This window comes from Lacerta agilis, chromosome Z (genome assembly GCF_009819535.1).
Source record: "Lacerta agilis isolate rLacAgi1 chromosome Z, rLacAgi1.pri, whole genome shotgun sequence".
NCBI classification, from domain to species: Eukaryota; Metazoa; Chordata; class Lepidosauria; order Squamata; family Lacertidae; genus Lacerta; species Lacerta agilis.
In genome coordinates, this window is record NC_046331.1 from 6,450,385 (window position 1) to 6,474,739 (window position 24,355).

Here is a 24,355-nt window from a genome sequence, read left to right on the forward strand (position 1 = left end):
CCACTCTTTTGTTGACTATGAGGGCCACTCCATTTCTTTTACGGGATTCCTGCCCGCAGTAGTAGATATGATAGTTATCTGAACTGAATTCGCCCATTCCCGTCCATTTTAGTTCACTGATGCCTAGGATGTCAATGTTTATTCTTGCCATCTCATTTTTGACCACATCCAGCTTACCAAGGTTCATGGTTCTTACATTCCAGGTTCCTATGCAATACTTTTCTTTACAGCATTGGACTTTCCTTTCACTTCCAGGCATATCAGCAACTGAACGTCCTTTCGGCTTTGGCCCAGCCGCTTCATCAGCTCTGGATCTACTTGTACTTGTCCTCCGCTCTTCCCCAGTAGCATGTTGGACGCCTTCCGACCTGAGGGGCTCATCTTCCAGCGTCATATCTTTTATATGCCTGTTGTCTTTGTCCATGGAGTTTTCTTGGCAGGGATACTGGAGTGGCTTGCCAGTTCCTTCTCCAGGTGGATCACGTTTGGTCCAAACTCTCCACTATGACCTGTCCTTCTTGACCTGTCCATAGCTTCCCTGAGTAATTCAAGCCCCTTCGCCACGACAAGGCAGTGATCCATGAAGGGGCAGGGGTCCCTTTACCTTTACCTTAAGTACTAAAACACCCTTTCTTCAAAATATGGTTCTGGACATTTTAACTTTTTATTAAATATAAACTGCAACTTCCTAGTTGACTAGTGAATGCAAATGTTTTGCATTCCACAAATGCTTGGCCTCCAATTCCCCCCTTCCACAACAGCCCTGCCAAGTAGGTTAATCTGAGAGATAACAACTGAAGATCCCAACCCTACACAGACACTTCTGATGCACATTGTTGAATGCTTCTCTCTGTTGTCTGGTTCATTTCTTCTGCAACAGATTCTCTACTGGCTTCTGAAGCTTGGAATCTGCAATGGCCTAGAATCATAGAATTGGAAGTGACCCCAAGGGTCATCTAGTCCAATACAATGCAAGACTCGTGCAATGGAAGAGTCACATCTAAAGAATCCCTGAAAGTGAAGGAGAGTCCACCACTGTCAGGCTTCAGGGAATTAACGCCCCCCCCCGGCATTAGATAAGCAAAACAAAGAAAAAGGAGTCTTCTTACCAGTTAGAAATTTTAATGATCACAGCAAAAGAACAAAGAATCAATTACCTAGGGATGGCGGTGCTCCCACTTAAGAGTTCCACCCCTTTACCTTCCTAGTCACCCATGTCACTACTGCTTCTTGTAACCTGATATCATACCCTCTGTGCTTTCTGTACTGCCACCTTCTGAGCTCTTCTTGACATTGGGCTGAACGGAGGAATGTTATCCAGAGACAGTGAATCTGTTAACCCTCTCTCTTCCAGTGTTTCTTCTTCTAGCTGTTCCCCATCCAGTATTTCCCAGCTTCTGCCTTCTGCACTATGTATGTCCCTCTGCAAACCACTCTTCCAAATCTATACTTCCTCCTGCTCCTGGGAAGATGCAGGAGCAGGGGGAAGGGGAGGCTCCCACCATTCCTCCTCCAAGCAGCCCTCCTCAGCACGCTCCCTGACAACCACCTACTGTCAGAAGGTTTTCCTAATGCTTAGTTCAAATCTCATTTCTTGTATTTTGAATCTGTTAGTTGGGTCCTACCCTCTGGAGCAGCAGAATACAAGTTTGCTCCACCTTCCGTGTGACAGCCTTTCAGATAATTAAAGATGGTGCCCATATTTCCTCTAAATGTTACACTGAGTCAGAAGTGATTTGCCTAGCTCAGGATTGCCTACACTGACTTGCAACAGCTATCCAGGGTTTCAGGAAGGGTTTCCCAAGTCCTACCTGGGAATCTTGGAGATTGAACCTTGGACCTTTTGTTTACATGGTGCTTGCCTTAAAAGTACTGGTCTTTCATCTCCTGGTGCATGAATTTATCATCAAGTGCTCCATAGCCAAATGCAATGTCTCTAGATACATGGGGCAGAGCTGGGAAAAAAAAGCTCCAGGACACAGGTAAATTAAACACACCCATAAGAAGATATCCACAACACCTAAAGGATGTGCGTGATCCTCCAAATTTCCTTGACATACTTTTACTGGACTACAACCCCCATCATTTCTGACAATTAGTCATGTTTGTTAGGGTGGTTGGGCACTGGACTCCCAACAAAATTTTGGAGGGCCACAGATTTTCCATCTTTGGTGTAGACAATATTGGGCTAAATAGACAAAGATCTTGGCTTGACATATGGTGCTTCCTGTGCCCAAGCTTCCTCCACCCCTCTAGACTAGGGATGGGGGATCTGTGGCCTTCCAGATATTGCTGAATGACAACTCCCAGCATTCCTGATCAATGGCTTTGCCTGAGATTGATGGGTTTTGTAGGTCAGCAACATTGAGAGGGCACAGGTTCCCACATCAGCGGTGTGCACTTTCCAAGGGAGAAAAATGGAACCAGCCTCACCACCTCATAACCCAAGTGGGGTTCAGAAGGTTTGTGGACGCCAGGGGAAGACCTCAAGGTTTGCATTGTGTCCACAGACAACACGTTGGTGGGCCCGGATCTGGATCTGGAACTACCTGCCTTCACAGTGCACACACACAAAAATATGAAAAACTGCCTCACTCCCTCAGCTCTTAGCACATGATCTATAGCAGAAATGCTCCCAGGATTTGTTGCCAGACAGCTCCAAGACCCATTCAGAGGCCACGTGGGTGACCCTTTGAGCTGTACCTTCCTGTATCCATTCTGACCATCTCACCACATCCCATACTGTGCGCAGTATGATGAAGAATCCAGAGCCCTTGGTGGCGCCCCTTGATACCCATCTGTTTTTCTGAGGCAGCTTTCCTGAACTCTCCTGCAAGTTATTAGAGAGCTTTGGACGTCCAGCAAGCAGTGTGTGTGTGTGTGTGTGTGTGTGTCAATTCCAAAGTAAACGGTTTTGCCTCAAGAAACATGCAACATAGTAAAGTAATTTGACTTGAGCTTATGTGAATCTTTGGGGCTTTGAGCTGTTTTTGATCTGGTCCCAGAAGTGGGAGTCTGGTTTCAGTATCTTGTTTTTGTTTTGTTTTTCCTCTGTGTGCTTTCTGGGATTTGCTCACCATGGAGGCTTGGATTCCTGCGCCTGACAAGTTCTGCTTTATGCTACTTGCTTTGCCACCTGCATAGCTGGAGTCAGATTTGAAAAAGCCAGGTTTTTTATTTTTGCTTTTTATTTTTTCTCTTTTCATGAACTGTTGAGGGGGGAAAAGAGAGAAAGAGGCACAACAAGATCAAGCTTCTCGGCTGTCCTGGCTGTCCCAGAGCCCCAGCTTATCCAGAGCATGCCAGCTTTCTGTTCACAACCTGTTTGTCTAATATCCCCCTCCCTTAGGACAGCCCTGTTTTGTTTAATTAAACCCTTTCCCCTCCTGATCTCAACTACTTTCTCTGAATGGTGCGGTAGCAGTAGTAGTAGTAATACTATGTGTGTGTGTGTGTGTGTGTGTGTGTGTGTGTGTGTGTGACATTTGTACACCACTTTTGAGCCATAAAGGCTTCCATAGTGGCTTGGATACAACAAATTAAAATAATATGCAGGTTTGCAATATTAAACAAACAAAATGTGGCACACAAGGAGAATGGGACATGGAATGGCTGCTGCTGCTGTTGCTGCTGCTGCCACCGATTGATACTTGAGGGATTGGAGGTGCCTGATAGAGCTGGCCTTTCACAACATCTCTCTCTCTCTCTCTCTGTGTATCTATATCCCTTTTATGGTTCATAGTTCTGCAATGGAGGAGCTGCTTTGCATGCAGAAGGTCTGATGTCCCACTCCTGATATTGCCAGCTAAAGCAAGGGCGAGGAACCCCAGGCCTCTTTATCTTCACTCTGGGTCTCCCCACTGCTCCATAACCCTTTGGGTGTATCTCGCCTGGCTGGAATGCATCCTTGAAATGTGGAAATGGCCTCTGACTTGCTTGGATGTGCTTGTCCAATATTCAAGGGGAGTTATTTCCAGTGTGTTTGTGAGTTTGTGTGCATGTAGTGAGTGGGGTGTGTGTGTGTGTAGAAACTTATGGGTTTTGTGTGGCTAGCATGTATCCACCTGTACAGATAAGACTTGCATCCATTGCCCTGCACAATTTTGCCATTGACTTAGCTGGCATTAAAGCCCCAGAAGGTTTTCCATGAGGGAACATGGACCCTGGGTCCCCACCCCTTAAGCTAAAGACTGTGAAATCTTTGGTGGTTAAAAGATGCTGTTCCTGGCAGCCTTGAAATTATTAGCTGTGAGTAGTGGTGGAGGAGAAATTCTATCCGTTGCTCATTTAAAGACAAATCTATGAAATCCTCACTTTCTGAAATAAGCAAACCAAAATACAGCTAGCCTTAAAAAAAATTCACACTCATCCAAATTTTGCAGTGCAAAATTCTCCAACTAACTAATGCTTACAAAAATGCACGTTAAAAAGAAGTGTGCATAAAAATGGAAGAATGGGTGAAAATAACAATTATGAAATTGTTATTATGAACAATTACATTATGAAAAAAACTGCTTTGCAAAAACCTGCATGTTAGTCCATGCTGCATATAGAAATTATGCATTAGCAGAAATTAATATGCTGGTGAATTTCCATGAGACTTAAAAAAAAATTCACAAATTGCTGTGAAGTGAGAAGAACTGACTTTTAAGTTTGGGAAAACGAGAAACCAAGATAACTGAAAATGACATATCCTTCCATCCCTAACTGAGGATATGTGTTACTAATCCCCCCCCCTTTCTTAATATTTTAAATGTTTATTTTATTTTTAAAAAATTGTATTATTTTGCTGCTTTGTGGTTTGACACAATGGACACTTTGGGGAGGAATGGCAGGACAGAAATTTAATATAATAATAATAATAATAATAATAATAATAATAATAATAATAATAATAATAATTCTGTATATTCTGGCGTATAAGACTACTTTTTAATCCAGGAAAATCTTCTCAAAAGTCGGGGGTCGTCTTATACGCCGGGTGGAGAATCTGCGGTCAAGTATATCTCAAACTCTATATTTTAACTGGAAAAGTTGGGGGTCGTCTTATACGCCCAGTCGCCTTATACGCCGGAAAATACAGTAAATAATAAATAATAATAATTTTGGATGGCTGTTTATTTACTCTTTCTATAGCCCTTTTCAGGGTTTCCAATGGCAAAGAGGACTGCAGCTGTGTTCAGCTGACTATGCTTGTAACTTCCCTTCAGACATTCCCACTACACCAGGGATTTTGAGGTGCTGGATACTGCTCATTGGGCGTGCTGGGGCAGAAAGCAGAGACGCTAACAGTAATGGCAACAAGAGCCAATGACGGGCAGAGCCAGCTCATTCTAATTTGTCCCCCTACCCCTCTCTGCTTTGGTCTACAAGGGGCAAAACCGAGACTAAGGGCTGCCAGCCAGCCAGCCACAAATCCCGGGTCAGGCCCGACCCAAGGGGTGGAAGTGATGGAGAAGGACTTCCGGCGGCGACGCCATTGCGGAGCGGTCGTGGGCTGCCTCGGCTGAGAGGCGACCCAGTCCGTCCCGGGGGTTGGAGCCCCGCTACCGCAAAGCGGGCTTCCGATGGGGTGCGGGAAGAGCGTCCCGCACCCTGGGCTCCCCGGCTATGCCCACTATGGCTCCGAACCCTTCCCTCGCTCCCCCTGTAAAGGGGGAGTGGGGGTGAAGGGAAAACGGAGCCGGGCTTCAGGGGACATGCCCCAACCGGGACGCGAAGCGGCGGTTGCCCCCGCGATGAGCGTTAAAGTTCTACCTGTCAAATCTGGAGTGTAAGAATCCCGGTGGTCGTGAGTATTGGATTAGACTTGCTTTTGTGCTTTTTGGACGACCTGGGCGACATTTGGAAAGGGAGCCTGCCTTTCTCCCTCCAGAGAGATAGAAAATAACCAGTTTAAGAGACTGCTGTTACAGCGATGGCTACAAAGTATCTGAAGTTTGACATGTGAGGCTTTTTGGATTTCTTTTTGTGGAATAAATTGTTGGATAATATCTCTTTTTAAAATTTCTGGTTCTTACACCCTGGAATCAGGGAAAATGGCTGTGGAGGACTGTGACTGAGTGGAAAGTTACTGGTATTAAGATGGAGGAGTCTGAAAATCGAAACTGCAATTTGACACCTATGCCCGCTTCTGCCATGCTCGGCTTTGTTTTGGATTTGGCTATGAACTGTGAAATGAGTGATGAAGAAAGGATTATTCTATTGAGACTGGAACTGCTTAACAGAAAATTGGAAATATTGAATTGTCATATGTTAGAAAAGTTATATCCCACAGAGGAGACTTCACAGGAAATGGTTGCATTGGAAGAGAACCTTGGCACAGAATTGAAGGGATTGATTGAACAACAGGATGGAAGGATTGGGCAACTCCGGAGAAATGGATCGTCCTTTGGGGGTGGCAGACCCAGGACGGAGAGAATTGTTATATCTAACTCTCGAGGTGAGAGCTCGGGAGCGAAGGGGAAAATTATATGTTTTTGTTTACAAATAAAAGAAGAATGGGATGAAGAACTGGAGAGGCCGGAAGAAAAGGTGCATACCCGGATGCTCTGTGCAAGGACTGTTTTGGACTTAGTCTGGATCTGTGGATTTGTAAAGAAAAAGGATATCTCGAGGAGCGGCTCTGGAGAAAGACGACCAAAAATGGACAGAAGGGGGATAGGGTGAGAGGTATTAAGGGTAAAAGGAAAAAAGGGACTTATTATGGTAACCTGAAACCGGTGTGTTAAGACTTTAAGCTTGAGATAAAGAAAAGAGGTATTTAAATTTTTGTTATTAACAGCAGTTATAGTGAATGAAGAATTTTGTTATGATATATTGAAAACAATGGGTTAAGAATTAGAATCTTGTGTGGAATTAACCGAAGTTATAATATGATTCGACTTATGCTAAGATAAGAACGGGAAAATATTGTTTATTATAAAACAAGATTTCTTAAGAAGAATGTTTTAGATTTTAATTTAAGATTATGATGGTATATGATGTTATTAAAGTAATATTTAGGATTAGAACTGAAGGTGAAAAGGCAGGGGAAGTCTGTAGTAAGATTCAACCAAAGAATTTTTTTTTTCTTATAACATAAGAAGAAGAATTATTGGCGTTTGTGTATTTGTCTATCATTAGTTGGGTGTTGGGTCAATGTGGGTGTTATATATGTCTGTTGTTTGTTGTAAAACCAATAAATTCTTATTTTTAAAAAAGGAAGTGATGGAGAAGAGGCAGCAGCATTGCCACCCCTCTCTGAAACTGGGATCTGGCACATGAGGGAACTGTGGAGGTAGATTCCTTGTGCAGCAGCCCAACTATGGGATCGGCCGCAGCTCCACCCCTGGGGTCAAGCCTGACCCAGAGGTGGAAGTGGTGCAGAGGTGGTGAGCTTCAGCAGTAGGTGAGTGCATTATCTGGCAATGCACCCTGCCCCCCGCATGTGCGCACATCCCCCTGGTGCCTGCGCACCAGCCCCTGATCTGCAGGCTCAGTGGATCCCTAGTGGTTAAGGAAGTAAAAATTTCAAAAACTAAAATGAAGAAGCAAGCCCTTCCCCTTTACCCAGAATAGCCCAATGCAGACTATGATCAGTGGCAGAAAACTCGTGTGGGCAGGGAGAGGGCAAAAGGAATAGTGTACCCTAGAGGAGCGCCCACCTAGCAGTTCAAAAGCATGTCAAAAAGTGCAAGTAGATAAATAGGTACCACTCCGTCGGGAAGGTAAACAGCGTTTCCGTGCTCTGCTCTGGTTCGCCAATGCTGGCCACATGACCTGGAAGCTGGACGCAGGCTCCCTCGGCCAGGAACGCGAGATGAGCGCCACAACCCCAGAGTCGGACACGACTGGACCTAATGGTCAGGGGTCCCTTTACCTTTACCCTGGAGAAGGGCTTGGATGGTTAGCTAGAAACCTGAGCACTCATTTTGCTGAGCTGCAACATTTTGTTGTGAGGTTCACATTTTTTTTTTCCAGTCTAAGGATATAGGAAGAGATCAGGCCAATGGTTCAACTAGCCCAGCATCCTGTTCTCACAGTGGTCAACCAGATGCCTGTGAGAAACTCCTGAGAGGGAGTTCCATAGTTTAACTATGCAGTACTTTCTTTGAGAAATCTTCAGTTTCCTAATATTCAGCTTCACGGGATGTCCTTAATTTCTCGAGTTATGAGAGAGGGAGAAAAAACTCTTCTCTATCCGTTTTCTCCACACGATTCATAATATTATATTAAACTTGCCATTAAACTTGCAGTCTTTTGGAGCATTCTGAATCTCTCACATAGGTTCTCTCCCTCGCCCTAGTACTAAATTATGAATTGAGCATGGCAGTACCGTGGTGGTGGTGGAAAAGTAGGAGAAAAAGGAGTAATTAATTCCTCTGTAGAACTATGTCAGCCTATCAAGAAACATGTTTAGGAGGGAAACATGGGACTCCACATTAGGCATCAACCAAATGCCACTTTATGGTTTTAGCTCTTGGAAAACATAGTGAAATAAAACCACATTGACATTTTTGCTTGCCCACTTACTCCTCCACATTTCTTTCACTATTTGATGAGCAAAACCATTTTTTTTTTCAAAAAGTAAAAAGTAAAAGGTCATATGCAGTTAAAGGTTAAAGGATATTTTCAACCCCCCCCCCTCTTTCCACCATACATCTGAGCTGGATGAATCACCAAGGTTAAATAACCCTCACAGACTCCGCTGCACAGTAATATGTGAACAAGGCTGGTGTGAGTAATAATCTGTCTGAACTGTTATTAGATGTAAACTTTTCAAAAATTCAAAATGGGAAGGTCAGTGATTCAAAGCTGGGAAGTTTTCCCCAAGCTGTAGCCAGAGGTAAAAATAACACCATTATTTTATCAATTATCTTAACCCTTATGTTTTTTTTGTTTCTATTTCTCATGCACTAAGTGGGGGGGGGGAGGAATGACCTTCCATATGTTGATGAACTGCAACTCCCACCATCCCTGGTCATTGGCCAGATTTGCTGTGACTGATGGGAGTTGTATGTCGCCAATATTGGGACCAAAGGTCTCACACACTTCCTATACTCTAAAAGGGCATAGAATCCCAGAGACCTCAAGGTCGGGTAAAAATAAATATATGAATGAATGATTAAAATAGGCTTTTTCAGCTTGAGGACCACATTCTGTCATGAACAACCTTCTGGGGGCCACATGCTAGAGAGGGACAAAAGCAGAGGCAAAACAGGTGGAGAAACAGGTGCAACTATTGCCATTCAACAGTAGGCTGCATTCCAGTTATGCAGAAGCCAGAGAGTCTAGACCCATCTACATCTTTCCATCTAGGCAAGGATAAGTCACCATCACTTTCATAGACACATTCCATGGCACTTGTGAAGCAGGGATGCTGAGGGATGAGGTCTGAAATAACTCTGAGTTCATGGGACCTCCTTCTTAGCAGACATGCATAGGACTGCTCTTTTTGGTCAAGAGATGGTGATCAGGACATTCCCTATAGGATCAAGTTCCTCACACATCCCTACAACCAAGCCTATGGGCCCTCTCCAGATGCCATTTTTCCCCTCATGCATCCATGGTGTTATCAGGTAGCCATACACAATCTCACTTTCAATACTGTTTGCACCAGCAAGAGTCTGGGGAAAGTCACACTGCTGAATTTCCAGTCAAATGTGTACCCCATAACTTACTGATGAAATTCCATTATCTTTTCATGTCACCAATGTTTTGGTTTATTTCTGTCCCATTTTTGTTCTGCTATAGGTCCTCTGGAGAGCAATAATTTGGTTGTATTGGGAAACAAACCCATCACCATTTCATTATTAATGGTTCAAGAACCTATATTGCAGAATATGCCCGTGATAAAACATCTCTCTGCTATCAGCATTTTGGACAGTTTCATTTGCCTAACTTAAGCTTAAACGCTGCTGCAGAGAATGAAAGTTACCCAATGTCCAGGCAAAAGTTGACTGAATGCTTATTAGGCATAATTTTAATCGTTTTATTATTTATACCTCCCCCCCCCCCCATCTGGCTGGGTTTCCCCAGCCAGTCTGGGCGGCTTCCAATCGAATATTAAAAACACAATACAGCATTAAACATTAAAAACTTCCAATAATAATAATAATAATAATAATAATAATAATAATAATAATAATAATAAAGAGTTATCTTGGAATCCCGAGAACAGAATAGTTCCCCCCCCTTGAAACAAATCCCTAGTTGGCACCAGCTGTACAACAACTCATATGAAATAAAGGAAGGCAGGAATCCAACTATGCAGAAAAGCAAGATGTAGAAAAGGTTATCTAGGCAGATAGGGGAATAAAAATTGACGTCTTCTCCAGACAACCTATTTAATGAGCACCAGTCCTTATTTGCTTGCACCCATTTGATGCAAAAGTTGCATTGTATCCAGTCTTTATTGAGCACTTGTTCTGACTTGTTTTGTGAGGTTGCATGGCAATCAGCATTCATCCTCATGCACTGTTCAACAGTGGTATTAGACTACCTCAGATGGTGGCGGACTCTCCTTCATTGAAGGTTTTTAAGCAGAGGTTGTCTGGGCATCTGTCAAATATGCTTTAGCTGAGATTCCTGCATAGCAGGGGGTTGAAATAGATGACCCTTTGGGGTCCCTTCCGATTCTACAATTCTTTGATGAACAGCAGGGATAAAGACTGGGTGAACCCCTGCCCTATAGCCACTTCACTTAAACAACCTGGAAACCAGTGGCTGTGTTATAAAACGGGGGCTATTTGAGTTCTAGATGGAACCTCATTCAGTGATATTGCTACTACATTTTGGACCAGTTGAGATTTCCCAGTCATCTTTGAGGGCACAGCCACATAGAGTGCATTGCAATAATATAATCTGTAAGTTACCAGAGTGGCCATGTACAGAGGTTAAGTCATCTTGTCTGAAAGGGGCCACACTTGGTGATCCAAAGGGAGCTTGAAATGGTCACCACTGAGGGCACCTGAGCTTATAGTGACAATGCTGAATCTATGTTATTGACAAGATGCTCTGTAATGGTGCAGGATTTGGTGGTCTCCACGTTTTATCTCTCACAGCACTCTAGCACCACTGTCTGATATGCTTACTTGTTTGCTCATTTGCCAAGAAATATGAGTGGTGTCAGGTGCTGAGAGAGTCATCAAGGCCTACTTGGAGTCCAGTTTGACTAGAATGTCTATCTGATTACCTTCAGAGGTGGCCTTTGGCTAAATGGCCATTTAATAATTCTACTCAGCATATATGCATTTTTTTAAAAAGTGTCAAATGCACTTTATGCCCATTACATGCTGCAGTGAGGAAGCAGGAAAAGCATTGCCCTCACATTCAATCACTGTGCTTAGTCCCCAGGGAAAACAAGATGGGAGCTCCAGAAAAACATGTCATCTGCTTTCTTTGCTGCCAATGTGAGATTTACAGAAATGTGGTTTACATTTGCAGCTGGGTTGGCCAAGTCAATTAACCCCCCCTCTCTCCCCACGCACCCACCCACCCTCTCTTTAAAATTGGTGAAAGGGTGGTTGCTTCAAGAGGTCACCAAAGTTGCTTCCATCCTGAATTTCCCTCCTGAGATGATTCTTGCTAAGGTCTGCAATTGTTATGCTAGGATCATGAGTTCCCAGTGGGTCAATAATCACTATGGGACACCCCACATTCCTTTGGATATTTATAGCATTGGATTACTGTCACAGTGCTGTAAGTATGAGATCATTGTAATATCATGAGGTCCACAGGGAAGGCTTGTTATTAGCAATCTTTCTTGCTAACCCTGAGACTCATTCCTTAATGTTGCTTATTTTCTCTCCCCCGTCTGCTCCAACTGACCTCAAGGGTTTCCTTCTACTTCCTAGCTTTTGCATCCTTCTAGATGGTTATCAGGTCCCAACACTTCTATATGGTTCTTTTAATTCTTTTTTACATAAATCAGTCCTGGTTCCTCCTCACTGCCCCTCACCCCCACGGCTGTACAATGTGCATGTTTCTCAAACACTGCCAACCCAGAATATGAAATATGCATCTACCACAGGAAAAGAAAGAAAAAAACCTTGCATCTGATTTCAAGGAAGAAATATCTGAGATTGCAAGGCTATGATCCATCCGACAAAATCCCCAGGAGTTCTTAGATTCATGCTTTGCATACCCCTGCTGCAAAATTCCTTGCAAAAAGACCCATCTGGAGTGAAGCAAAAGAAGGTATCAGAATACAAAATAAGTTACCTAATAATTCATGTTGTTTCTGAACTTTGCCCTGCCGGATCGAGGCATTTCCGTCTTTTACACTTTGTTCAATGTGGCTTTAATCTGCTTAGACAAGGGAAAGAATTTCTCAATAGCTCTTTGCATGCAACCTTAACAAGGGCAGGCCCAGGAAAGTTTCACCTGCTCAGTGCTTTGCAGCTCTTCCCTGGTTTCTGAGTCATCACCATTGGACATTGCCAGGGCCCACACCTAAATAGGGGACCCATATCAGTCCCTACAATCTCCTGCTCCTCCTCTTAACCATGATTTCCTTTTACCTGCCAGGATCAACTCTACTATTAGGCCAAGGATTGGGCACCTGCAGTCCTTAAGTTATACTTGGAATCTAACTCCCATCAGCCCCAATGGCATGATCAGTGGCCAAAGATGGTCGGAGTTGTAGTTCAGCAAGATCTGGAGGGTCACAGGTTCCCATTCTCTGCATGAGACAGAGTGAGGCAGCCACCTCAGTCAGAAGATGCTAGTCTCCAGTAATCAGTGAGGTCCTCTGTGTGTGTGTGTGTGTGTGTGTGTTGTGACTCCCTGCTTGTGAAATGCTTTCTCCAGGGAGGTTCGTTTGGTGCCTTCACTATGTATTTTTAGGTGCCAGGCAAACACATTGCTCTTATCCCAGGGCTTTGGCTAATTAAACAATATATGGTCTTTTAAACTGTGTTTTGGGAGCATTGCTTTAGTTTGTTATGATGCATTTTGTGTTTTTATATTGCAAACTGCCACGTGATCCTCAGATGAAGGGCAGTATAGAAATATACTGCCCTTCATCTAGAATAATAATGGCAGCATGTTGAGAAGCTGGAAAGTGTGCAGGGCAACCAAGACGATCATGATTATCAGGCATCTGGAAACCAAGTCTTAGGAGGAACAGTTAAAGGAAATGTGTGTGTTTAGCCTGGGAAAGAGGAGACTGAGAGGTAATATAATAGCCATCTTCAAATATCCCAAGAGCTGTCACATGGCAGAGGGAACAAACTTGTTTTCTCCTGCTCTGGAGGGTAGGACTCAAACCAATGGCTTCAAGTTACAAGAAAGGAGATTCCAACCAAACATCAGGAGAACAATTCTGACTGTAAGAGCTGTTCAACAGCGGAACTGACTTCCTTGTGAGGTGGTGGACTCTCCTCCCTTTGAGGTTTTGAAGCAGAGGCTAGATGACCATCCGTCATGGATGCTTTAGCTGATATTCCAGTATTGCAGGGGGTTGGACTAAATGACCCTTGGGTACCTTCCAACTCTAAAATTCTATGATTCTATGAAATAGTCGCCTCGGCATGCATCATCCTCACTTCATCTCCCTCTGCTGGTGCAGACTGAGTACAGAGGGAGAAGCAAGCAAATTGGCAGTGTCAATGCAAAGAGGTGGGGAGGAGGATGGAGGAGCCCTTCTGAGGCTACCTTGCCAAAAGCCCTACAAAACTCAGTTCTGGCCCTATACTTAGCCTCTTCAGAGAGCCAGTGTGGTGTAGTGGTTAAGAGGGGTAGACTTATAATCTGGGGGACCGGGTTCGCGTCTCTGCTCCTCCACATGCAGCTACTGGGTGACCTTGGGCTAGTCACACTTCTTTGAAGTCTCTCAGCCTCACTCACCTCACACAGTGTTTGTTGTGAGGAAGGAAGGGAAAGGAGAATGTTAGCCGCTTTGAGACTCCTTCGGGTATTGGGCTTAAAGAAGAATGAGGGCACAAGCAGAAATTGACCCCCAAATGCATTTGCCCTAGAAGCTAGAAGAAGAAGAAGAAGAAGAAGAAGAAGAAGAAGAAGAAGAAGAAGAGGAGGAGGAGGAGGAGTTTGGATTTGATATCCCGCTTTACCACTACCCGAAGGAGTCTCAAAGCGGCTAATATTGGCTCATTTTCGAACATTCCCACATGTGATTTATAGAAGGCATCCAGGAGGAAGTCTACTGGTCTTGGGTGTCACCTGAACCTTTCTGGGTTGGTATTTCCAAATAGCCACCTTTTAATCAGGCATCTTCACGTAATATATTAGGAACCTATGGGATTTACTGCCACAAGACTGACAAGCAGGAGCATGCCCACAGGGCTGCTTTCAGATGTCTTCTAAAAGTCAGATATTTGTTTATGTCCTTGACATCTAACGGGAGGGTGTTCCACAGGGTGGAAGGCCGTCTGCCTGGCTCTCTGTAACCTCACTTCTGTCAATGAGGGAACCGCCAGAAGGCCCTCGGAGCTAAGTCTCAGTGTCCACGCTGAATGACAGGGGTGGAGATGCTCCTTCAGGTATACAGAGCCAAAACCATTTAGGGCTTTAAAAGTTAGCACTAACACTTTGAAATGCGCTCAGAAATGTACTGGAAGCCAAAGTAGATCCTTCAAGGCCAGTGTTATATGGTCCCAGCAGCCACTCCGTACTGTTGGGTTACCTACCTTCTCCCTTGTCAGTCCCTGTGTGTGCCAACCACCACTGATAGAGAGTTGTGTGTGGGTCTGAGTACAGTATGCGTGCATTTCACTTGTGCACATTCAGCTTTATGAGTATGGCTAAATAAATAAATAAAAATAGGGGTGGAAAGAGGGCGGGGTCCCAGCAAAAATTATTTTGGCAATCCCATTTGCCATTGAACCCATTTTGGCTTTGGGCATGATCCCCGGAATGCAACCCCCACGTAAATTGTGGGCTTGCTGCATATGTATAAATTGTCTGTGACTTTCAAGTTGCTGGAATATAGACCTGTTGCCACACCCACTTTTGGTTCTGGCCCCACACACCTCCAGCATGCGGTCCCCAGAAGGTTGCCTATGAGTAAATGGGTCCCTCAGGCTTAAAAAGGTTCCCCATCCCTGCTGTAAAGGAACAGAATGAGAGAAATTCTCCCACACTGAGTTACATTCTAGTGTACAAGAAAAACCTACAGCTTTGCTTATTTTAAGAGCAGTTACTTTTTTAAGACTCATTTTGCCCACATATTGACTATAAAAAAACAAGAGGGATCCCTCACATGATATTAGATGGGCAACCCCATCATGATGTAATTATTTTTATCAACATGTGGCAAATAATTCCTCCAGTCTCATTTTTCTTTTTCTTAAAAAAAAAAAAAGGACAAGTATGGGTTTTTTTAAAAAAGCAATTAAAAGCCTCAAGCTTTTTACAGACTGAGCAAAATGAGTTCCAGCCTTCAGGACAGAAAAAGCAAATATATTTTTAACAAGCAAGTGATTGGGTCATTGCTAAATATTTCCAAGAAAGAGAAACAACAAAGACACTTGTATCCAGGAGGTCTTACACATCTAAGGAAAAAAAGGGGGGGAAAGGAAACCATCATGGAAAAATAATACCGGAGGATTATAACCGAAATATTAACTGATTTTAAAAAAATCAGGTTTGTGCAGCAGCAGCAGCAGCAGCATCAACAACAAAACATTGGAGGAATTTTTAATTCATTAGTTCAAGTTTCACACACATAAGCATTAGTCTTTGCATATGTAGTAAAGTTAGTTTTCAGGCTTCAAGCACACCTGGAATTCACGCACTGCTGGGTGGCTCTAGGAACATAGAAAGTTGCCTGATATTGTCAGGCTGTATTTCAATCTAGCTCAATACTGTCTACACTTGCTGGCAGCAGCTTTCCAGAGTTTTAGATGGGAAATCTTTCCCAACTTTACCTGGATATGCCAGGGTCTGAATCTGGGACCTTCTGCATGGAAAGCGGTTGCTCCACCACTGAGCTACAGGTCTTCACCTTTCTGCATAAACACACACACTTCTCCAGTGCCTTGAATGTCTAAACAGAGAAACATTTATTTGTTTGTTTTGCAGAAGTTGGGATGTGAGTCATGAGTTTGAGGTTTTCCTTGACACTTCTGTGTGTATGTAATTAAGAACATGTATAAAGACACAAGACTATGAGTGTGGTGAAATGACAAACGCAGTAGGATAAAAGAGGAAACATTTTGCAGGTTAACAGAGTTGCAATTGGATTCCCCCCCCCAACCTGGAAGTAATTAACATAGAAATGAGCCCTAAACTTCCACTAGATTCTGCAATCTAGATTTCCAGAAATGGCTTGTACTACTGTACTGTGTGAAATGTCACATAAAATGCAGAAATTATCAGGTAAGGGGAGAATAATATCCTTACCTGCAGGGGTGGAGCAGGGGGGGGGGGGCATCTGCCCCGGGTACCGCCCTGAGGGGGTGACACTTGCTGGCCTGCCACTTGCCTCCATGCCATGCCGGCTCAGCCCAGGGAGCCGAACGGCGAAAAAAACCCTTTCAGCGGCTTTGGAGATGCAGCATGGAGACAAGGAGCAGGCCAGCAAGTGTTCCCCCCCCCCCGGGCCAGCTGCCCTGCCCCTCGCCTCCATGTCGGGGCTCCGCCCAGGGAGCCCAGCGGCGAAAAAAGCCACTGAAAGGTGATGGGGAAAGGAAAGGAAAGCAGGCACTTCGCCTGTTTCGCTCTCCTTCCCCCCTTCAGCCGCTTTCTCTGCTGCTCAGCTGACCTTCGGAAGGCCAGCTGAGCGGTGGAGAAAGCTGAAGGGGGGGAGGAGAGTGAAGCAGGTGCTTTCAAGCCCCTGCTTTGCTCTCCTTCCCCCCCTTCAGCGGCTTTTTTGGGTTCCGATGTACTACGCATGCCCGCCCCCCCAGGGGGGTGCCTCTGCACCGCCGCCCTGGGCAGCGAGGAGGCTTCCTCCGCCGCTGCTTACCTGATAATGTCCTGATTCAGCCTTGCTGAGCTGGGGAAAATCTGCCCCGTGCCAGCAGAAGTCTTTCCAAGGGTGAAACAGGAAGTAGGAAAAACCAAACAAACTTAGTAGCCCTCCTTTGCGTTCATGAAGCTTGTTATTTCACACTTGACCATCTTTACGTTGAATATTGCTCTGTAGCTTCAGGACAGGGTGGGATAAAGAAATAAGAGAACTACACTCTCTTAAGGTTACTTAATGGATTAGCATGAACTGAATGAACATTTCCAGTGTGGAAAGAAGTTTTCAGGGAGATCATTTCCTCCCCCACCCCTCACCCAAAAAAACATCCCCAAAGCATATATTTTCATGCTAATTCCCAAGGGTTCACAGCCTCAATCAGCTAAAGCTTTTAACAGCCACACACACACTCTCTCTTACTGCTTTTCTTCTTAAAGGTTAAACAACAACATATATACAACAAAATTAATCCTGCCTCACACTCAGTAGCACAGAGAAGCAGAACCTGAGCACAACAGCACTTTCCCCATTTGCGATTCCCAGTAACTGGTATCTACCTCTGACTCAGTTACAGGTGGGTAGCCGTGTTGGTCTGCCATAGTCAAAACAAAATAGGAAATTATTTCCAGTAGCACCTTAGAGACCAACTGAGTTTGTTCTTGGTATGAGCTTTCGTGTGCATGCACACTTCTTCAGATACCCTGTGGAGGTAGAACATCAGAAAAAGCCCCGCGGGATCAGGTCAAAGGCCCATCTAGCACAGCTTGCATGTTCTCACAGATTTCTCTGCGAGGCCCACAAGCAGGACCTGGGTGCAACAGCCATCCCTCCACCTGTGATTCCCAACAACTGTTAGGGCTGTCCTGTGTCCAGAATTTCCCAGGCGTAGCCAGTGTTATTTATGTATTGAAGTTCTCACCTTAGGCCACTAGGGGTGTTGTGTATACTGTATAGTTTCACTCGGCCCACCGTGACTGCAGTTCTCACTCAGGTCCACAACCTGCAAATGAAGGATTGAGAGTGCCGCTTACGGATTGGGTAGCTAGAGAGAGTTGTTACTGTTGCATGTTACTGAGTACTATATAAGCAGGCTGGCTCAGCCCTTCAGTTCAGTTCTGTTCCAGCCTGAGAATAAAGAGAGCTGCTTGGAGAATCACTGTGTCGTCTGCTATGTCCACCCACTACTTAATAGCCAGGATTCGGCCGTTGGAAACAATGTGTGGTTGGGAACCGCTGGAATGTCCGGGAAAATCTGGGGCATACGGCAACCCATGTCAGAAGTGTAGATTTTGGTGAGGTTCCTTAAAAACAGCTCTTTTCTGTCCGGGTTTTCACCTTTTGAAATATGGCAACCCTAAACAACTGGCATTCAGAGGCATACAGCCTTGGACAGTGGAGGTAGAAAATTGTGGCTAGCGGGTGGTGCTGTGGTTTAAACCACAGAGCCTAGGGCTTGCCGATCAGAAGGTCAGTGCTTCAAATCCTCACGACGGGGTGAGCTCCCATTGCTCGGTCCCTGCTCCTGCCAACTTAGCAGTTCGAAAGCACAAAGTGCAAGTAGATAAATAGGTACCACTCTGGCGGGAAGGTAAACAGCGTTTCCGTGCGCTGCTCTGGTTCGCCAGAAGCGCCTTTGTCATGCTGGCCACATGACCCAGAAGCTGTACGCCGGCTCCCTCGGCCAATAAAGCGAGATGAGCGCCGCAACCCCAGAATCGTTCACGACTGGACCTAATGGTCAGGGGTCCCTTTACCTTTACTCCACCGTTATTACATTGAACTGTATCTCTCATAGCAGCACGGCAGAAAAGGGATGCACAACACCAGCCTGAGGTTGGGACTTAAAAAAACCAACAAAAACCACAATGCATTTGGCTTGTCTCTTGAACCTTTGCCTTTATACCGGCTGTAAGAGGTAGAGCACAGTTGCTAAGCCACTTCCTGTGAGTCCCCAGCCATACACATTCGAGCACAATGATGGCTTTAATCCATTGAGATCCCAGCCACTCCGGTCCCGCAATGAAAAAGCACTTGACCATCATCCAAACCCACAGTGATCCATTCAAGGAGGGCTCCCCCCCATCCCCACCCCGGCCTTATAAACCTCTGTGACAAGTGGGATGGTCTCTGTTTAAATACCAGTATGTGGCCTTGTGGGATCCTGCTGACATCATTTCAGACATTCAGTAAACAAGCAGAAATACACGGAGCCCTTTTCAGGGAGGTGTGTGGTGTGAGGGGAACGAGAAGTTACTCAGCACTGACTGTCTGCAAAGGTGAGGGAGGCTGGAAAAAAACAGCCACCACTTTATTGTTCTAACCTTTCTGTAAATATAGAGTTGATCACCTGTTTTTCCAAGGGATTGAAAACAAGGCTTTCTGCCTTTGACTCTGCAGGCAATGTTCAGGCATATTTTAAGCATTATTTTACAGGGCCCTTCCTGGGTGGCGTTTAGTTTTCAGGCAGAAGCCCTGCTAATTTCTCCATTGCTCGATACTTTGTTTGGTGAAATCTGACTGAAAGGAATATTTGTAGTCCTTGAGAGGTTGAGGAATATTATTAGATGCAATGTTTTTGAATGGCGGGACTTGGAGAGGGAGAAAGAAAGTTGAGGAAGATAGTCATTACAGTGGTTGTTCGGGTTAAGAACTTAATTCGTTCCGGAGGTCCGTTCTTAACCTGAAGCTGTTCTTAACCTGAAGTACCACTTTAGCTAATGGGGGCCTCCCGCTGCCACTGCGCGATTTCTGTTCTCAACCTGAAGCAAAGTTACTATTTCTGGGTTAGCGGAGTCTGTAACCTGAAGCGTCTGTAACCTGAAGCGTCTGTAACCCAAGGTACCACTGTATTACTACAGCTACTACTGCGACTGAAGCAAGGGAACCCAGGCCATCAATGGCCTGAAGGAACTGTTGGATAACTCTTCACCTACCTTATTTGGGGGCTGCTGAAGAACTTGTGCTCTTGAGGAAGGCAGAAGCAAGGGGTCACAAGCCAAGAAGCATAGGCCTACATGTCAACAGCTCCCAGTTGTTAATGAGAGGGCTCTGGCAGTTTCATGCGGTGCATTTGTTTTCGTATTTAAATTGTCAACCATCTTGGGTGCCTTGACAGGAAGGCAGACTATTGGCCCCCCATCATCAAAAGTAACAAGCCTCTTCTCCCCCAACACCAGTCCACTATGATAGCATTTATTTATAAAGGTTATACACAACCATTCCTCCAAGGAACAAGTATTAAAACACACAAAAATACATAACATAGTAACAAACAAAACAATAACTCCCAGTTTAAAAGGTCATAGCTTGCTTAACCAGCCAAAGGCATGAAGAGGAATGAAATTGTCTGGTGCCTTAAAAATATGTAAGAATGGTGCCAGGCAAGCCTCTTTGGGGGACAGCATCCCACAAGCTGGGAGCCACTGCAGAAGAGGCACATTCTTGTGTTGCCACCCTTCAGGCCTCCCACAGAGGAGGCACACGAAGAAGGTCCTCAGATGGTGATTGTAGGTCAGTTTGTAAGGGGAGAGGCAGGCCCTGGGGTATTGTGGTCTTGAGCCATTAAAGGCTTTATAGGTCAAAATCAGCGCTTTGAGTTGGGCCAAGAAAGTGATGGGCAGCCAATGGAATAGGGCCAGAAACTCAAACCGCCTGCCTCAGTGAGCAACCTTGACCTCTGGATTCTGTATCAGCTGAAGTTTCTGAACTGTCTTCAGAGGCAGCCCTGTGTATAACGTGTTGCAGTAATCTAACCTGGAAGTTACCAGAGCATAGACAACAGTAGTTAGGCTATCCCTGTCCAGACAGGGGTGCAGATGGGCCACCAGCTGAAACTGATGGAGCACACTTTTTGCGACTGAGGCCACCTGAGCCTCGAGCGGCAGCAAAGGACCCAGAAGTACCCCCAAGCTGCGTACCCTCTCCTTCAGAGGGAGTCTAACCCCATCAAGAGCAGACAACCTCCCATCCATCTGGTCTAGGGAACCACCCGCTAACAGTTCCTCAGCAGCAGCAGCAGCAGCAGTAGTAGTAGTAGTAGTGATGACCACCACTACCAACACAATATTCCTTCCTTCCTTCCTTCCTTCCCTCCTTAAGCTGACTATAGTACTAGTAATATCATCATCATAACCACCACAGGGACAAAGGTGTTTTTCTGGCATTCCTACAGCCTCTAATTTAACTGTTGTTTCTTTCACAGGCCCTTTTGGAGGCCTACTACATATCCAGACAGCAAATCTGTCAGCCTGCCATCCTCCTCTGGGTTCTCATTATATGTCGGAGGAATTCCTCACAACATACATTCTTGCTTTCCCCTTCATTTCCTCGTGTGTGTTTCCAATACGTTGACTTAGGCTGACAGTTCAAAGGAAAAGAAGCCTATGAAGAAACAGCCCAAACCTCTCTTTGCCCAAACCCAAACATACTATGGGTGGAGGCAGGGGTTATTTATCTGATTATTGTTTGTTTGTTTGTTTCTTTCTTTCTGCCTTCTGCCTTCTTTTTCTCTTTTAAAGGCCTCTGAAAGAGGTTGACCCTCTCTCATAATGCTAGAGTGAGAGGACATCCAAGGAAGCTAAATGTCAGACGATTCGGGACAGATGCAAGAAATAATAATTCACCAGCTCCCAGTCTACACATTTTTATATGTAATTTCACACAAACACACACACCAAAATTGAAGGCAATTTTGTTTAATATAATGCCTTTTATTCTTGTTGTTTTCACTAATATATCCATTTACATGCACAATTCCTCCCAGTCTATACAGTTTTTTTGTACACATTATTTGGCTGGAGAACTGCATTACAAAATTCTGAGGAGGAATTTTGGTGGCTCTTTCACATGTTGTTTCAGAAACTGCGTATCAGGCATTGTCACCTTGGAATATAAACTCACTCACCTCTGCCCATAGCCCAATCCTGACACAAGCACAAGCTGGGAAATGCAGGTGGCATGAGTATTCTTGCATTCATGTCCAGCTTCCAGGCTTCCCACAGGCATCTTGTTGTCCACTATGAGAACAGGATGCTGGAGAAGAAGGGTTGTTGGCCTACCTTATGTTTTTATGTCTGCTAAGGTACTTCTACTGGAAGAGTTTTGACTCCCTGATTAGGTTCCTATGTATGGCTGGATTATTACATGTTAATCAACTACCATGTGACAGTCAAAGGACTCCACAAAAAGTGTTGTTCAATACGCTTTGCAATTAGTTATGGGGAAAAGTTTGAATTGGACAAAGGTGCCTTAGAGAACTATATATCTTCAAAGACCCCTTATGCCTGGTAAACTGCTGTAATGTTTAGGTTAGTGTTGTGTATTGATTCAAGGGTTATCATATCTGTAATACTATTGTCTGTGTTCACATTAGGGGAAAGTAGCTGCCTTCCTGTTCCAGAAGGAACAGCTACTATTGGTTCATTCAAGTTTCTGCATTTGGATCCTCAGTCTTATTGGTTCCCACCAAAAGGCAGCTTTGTGATTGAGATTGTTTCCTCCAAAATGTATCCTCTACTGTCCCTATAAATGTATCTCCCTCTCCTCAGTTCCCCAGTCTTGTTTGTCGGAATAAAGAGTGTTACGTGAAGAAGCCGTCTCCTGCCTGCTACGTCAGAGCTGAAATCACTTGCTGAATCACGATCCCCACGTTACAACAGTTAGCACTGGACCAAATGTTCTCAAATACCTTTGGGCTGATTTTCTTTGGAGGAAGGGGGGGTGTCAATAATGGAAGGAGGTATAGTTCCATGTCCATTTTTGGAGTTGGGTTTGAAATTAAGATAGGTGGCAAAATTCATGATGTTTCTTCCAGAAGTTGCTAGAGAACTGCAAATGGAATGAACATCAAACTAGGCCTGTGAGTTTTGCACTCAGTGCATATTGAATTCAGGTCTATTCATGTACTCAGTCCTTCATACAATTCCTTGTAGATTATCACAGTGCCTGGAGACAGAGAGTCAGGTCATGTATCCACAGCAGTGACCAGAGGAGGAATGACCGCTGGGAGGATTGCAGAGAAAAGAAATTCCACAGTGCACCTGTAGCAGCAAAATCAGACTCCTTCATCTGCCCTGCCTGCAGTAACATATGTTTCTTCTGTATTGGTCTCTACAGCCACAGCTGGTGCTGTAATGCTCCAATGGTTTGACTTTACACCAAAAGGTGCACTCCTACATTGTCTCCTGAGAGAGATGCCAGCAACAATATACAGTTCAAATTATGAGGGGGGAAGGAGTGGAGCCATGCTTGCTGGCCCTCTTGTTTCCATCACAACCCTTTCATTTGGTCTTACCACCTTCCACTCCTTATTGGAGAAGATCTGAAGAGGGGAGCCTGTTCCATGGAAATAGGGTCCTTCCACCACTTAGACATCTGACTGCACAAGTTTCTACATTACATGGGGAGCCTAAATTCACAGAGCAAGCTCCCCACTCTGATCTTCTCTTCCTGCATAGGAAGTGCAGAAGAGCTGGGCAACAGGGATGAGCCTGTTAAACATGGCCAACTCTATTGTGTCGGTATCAGAACTGGAATAGAGCTTTGGTTTTTGTTTTAACTCTGAAGTCATTTCATTGATAAAGTGGGAAAGATACCGGTACATATTTAACAAGCGTTCTGACACTGCTAATGGAAATGGAGGTCAGTCAAGAGGAGTTGGCTTACTGACCTCCTACAATTCTTAAGTCATCCCTCTTCACAGGAGTTCCTGTGAACTAGCTAAGGGGGCTAAACAGATTTCAGCTTTGAGGAGCACACCCAGCAAGCTTTATGACTGAGCAGAGATTTGAAGCTGTGCCTCTTCCACCATCACCCTTAACACTCCATATATATTTCCTACTGGCCCCCAAAGATGTAGGATGGAGAAGCACTGCTCAGAGAGTCCAGCTGTTTGCAGGCCAAGGGGCTGGAAAGGGTTGCCAATAGTCAGAGGGATGGAATCATTCACATTCATTTCCTACATCTTTTGACGATGCACAGAAGGTTGGTTTACAAACAAGAGTCACTTGCACTCCAAGCCTGAGTGAGTGCATTTTTCCATATGCATGTGACTCCTATACTCTTCAGCATAAACAAAATATTTTGATGCCAAGAACACGCGCCAAGAACACTGAGACCCTCATTGGGGTCTTCCAGATTCCAGCCTTGCCTGGATATCCACATTTGACCAATGATCCCTTTTGTCAGATCGTTGGCATCAAATCACTCTTGTGCATTACACTTCTGCCCTCCCAATGACAAACTGTTCTTCTCCCTCCCTTTCAAGGAATGACACTGGAAAAATAAATAAATAAAATCTGCTTTGATAAATCAGAACTGTCTACTTACCATTCTGAGCACAGCTGCAGCAGCTGGGAGCATCTGGCACAGGACATATGGAATTTAATTTCCTGATATTTACATAGATTGAAACAATTCTGAGTCCAAGCCTACTGCACCAGACCTCCA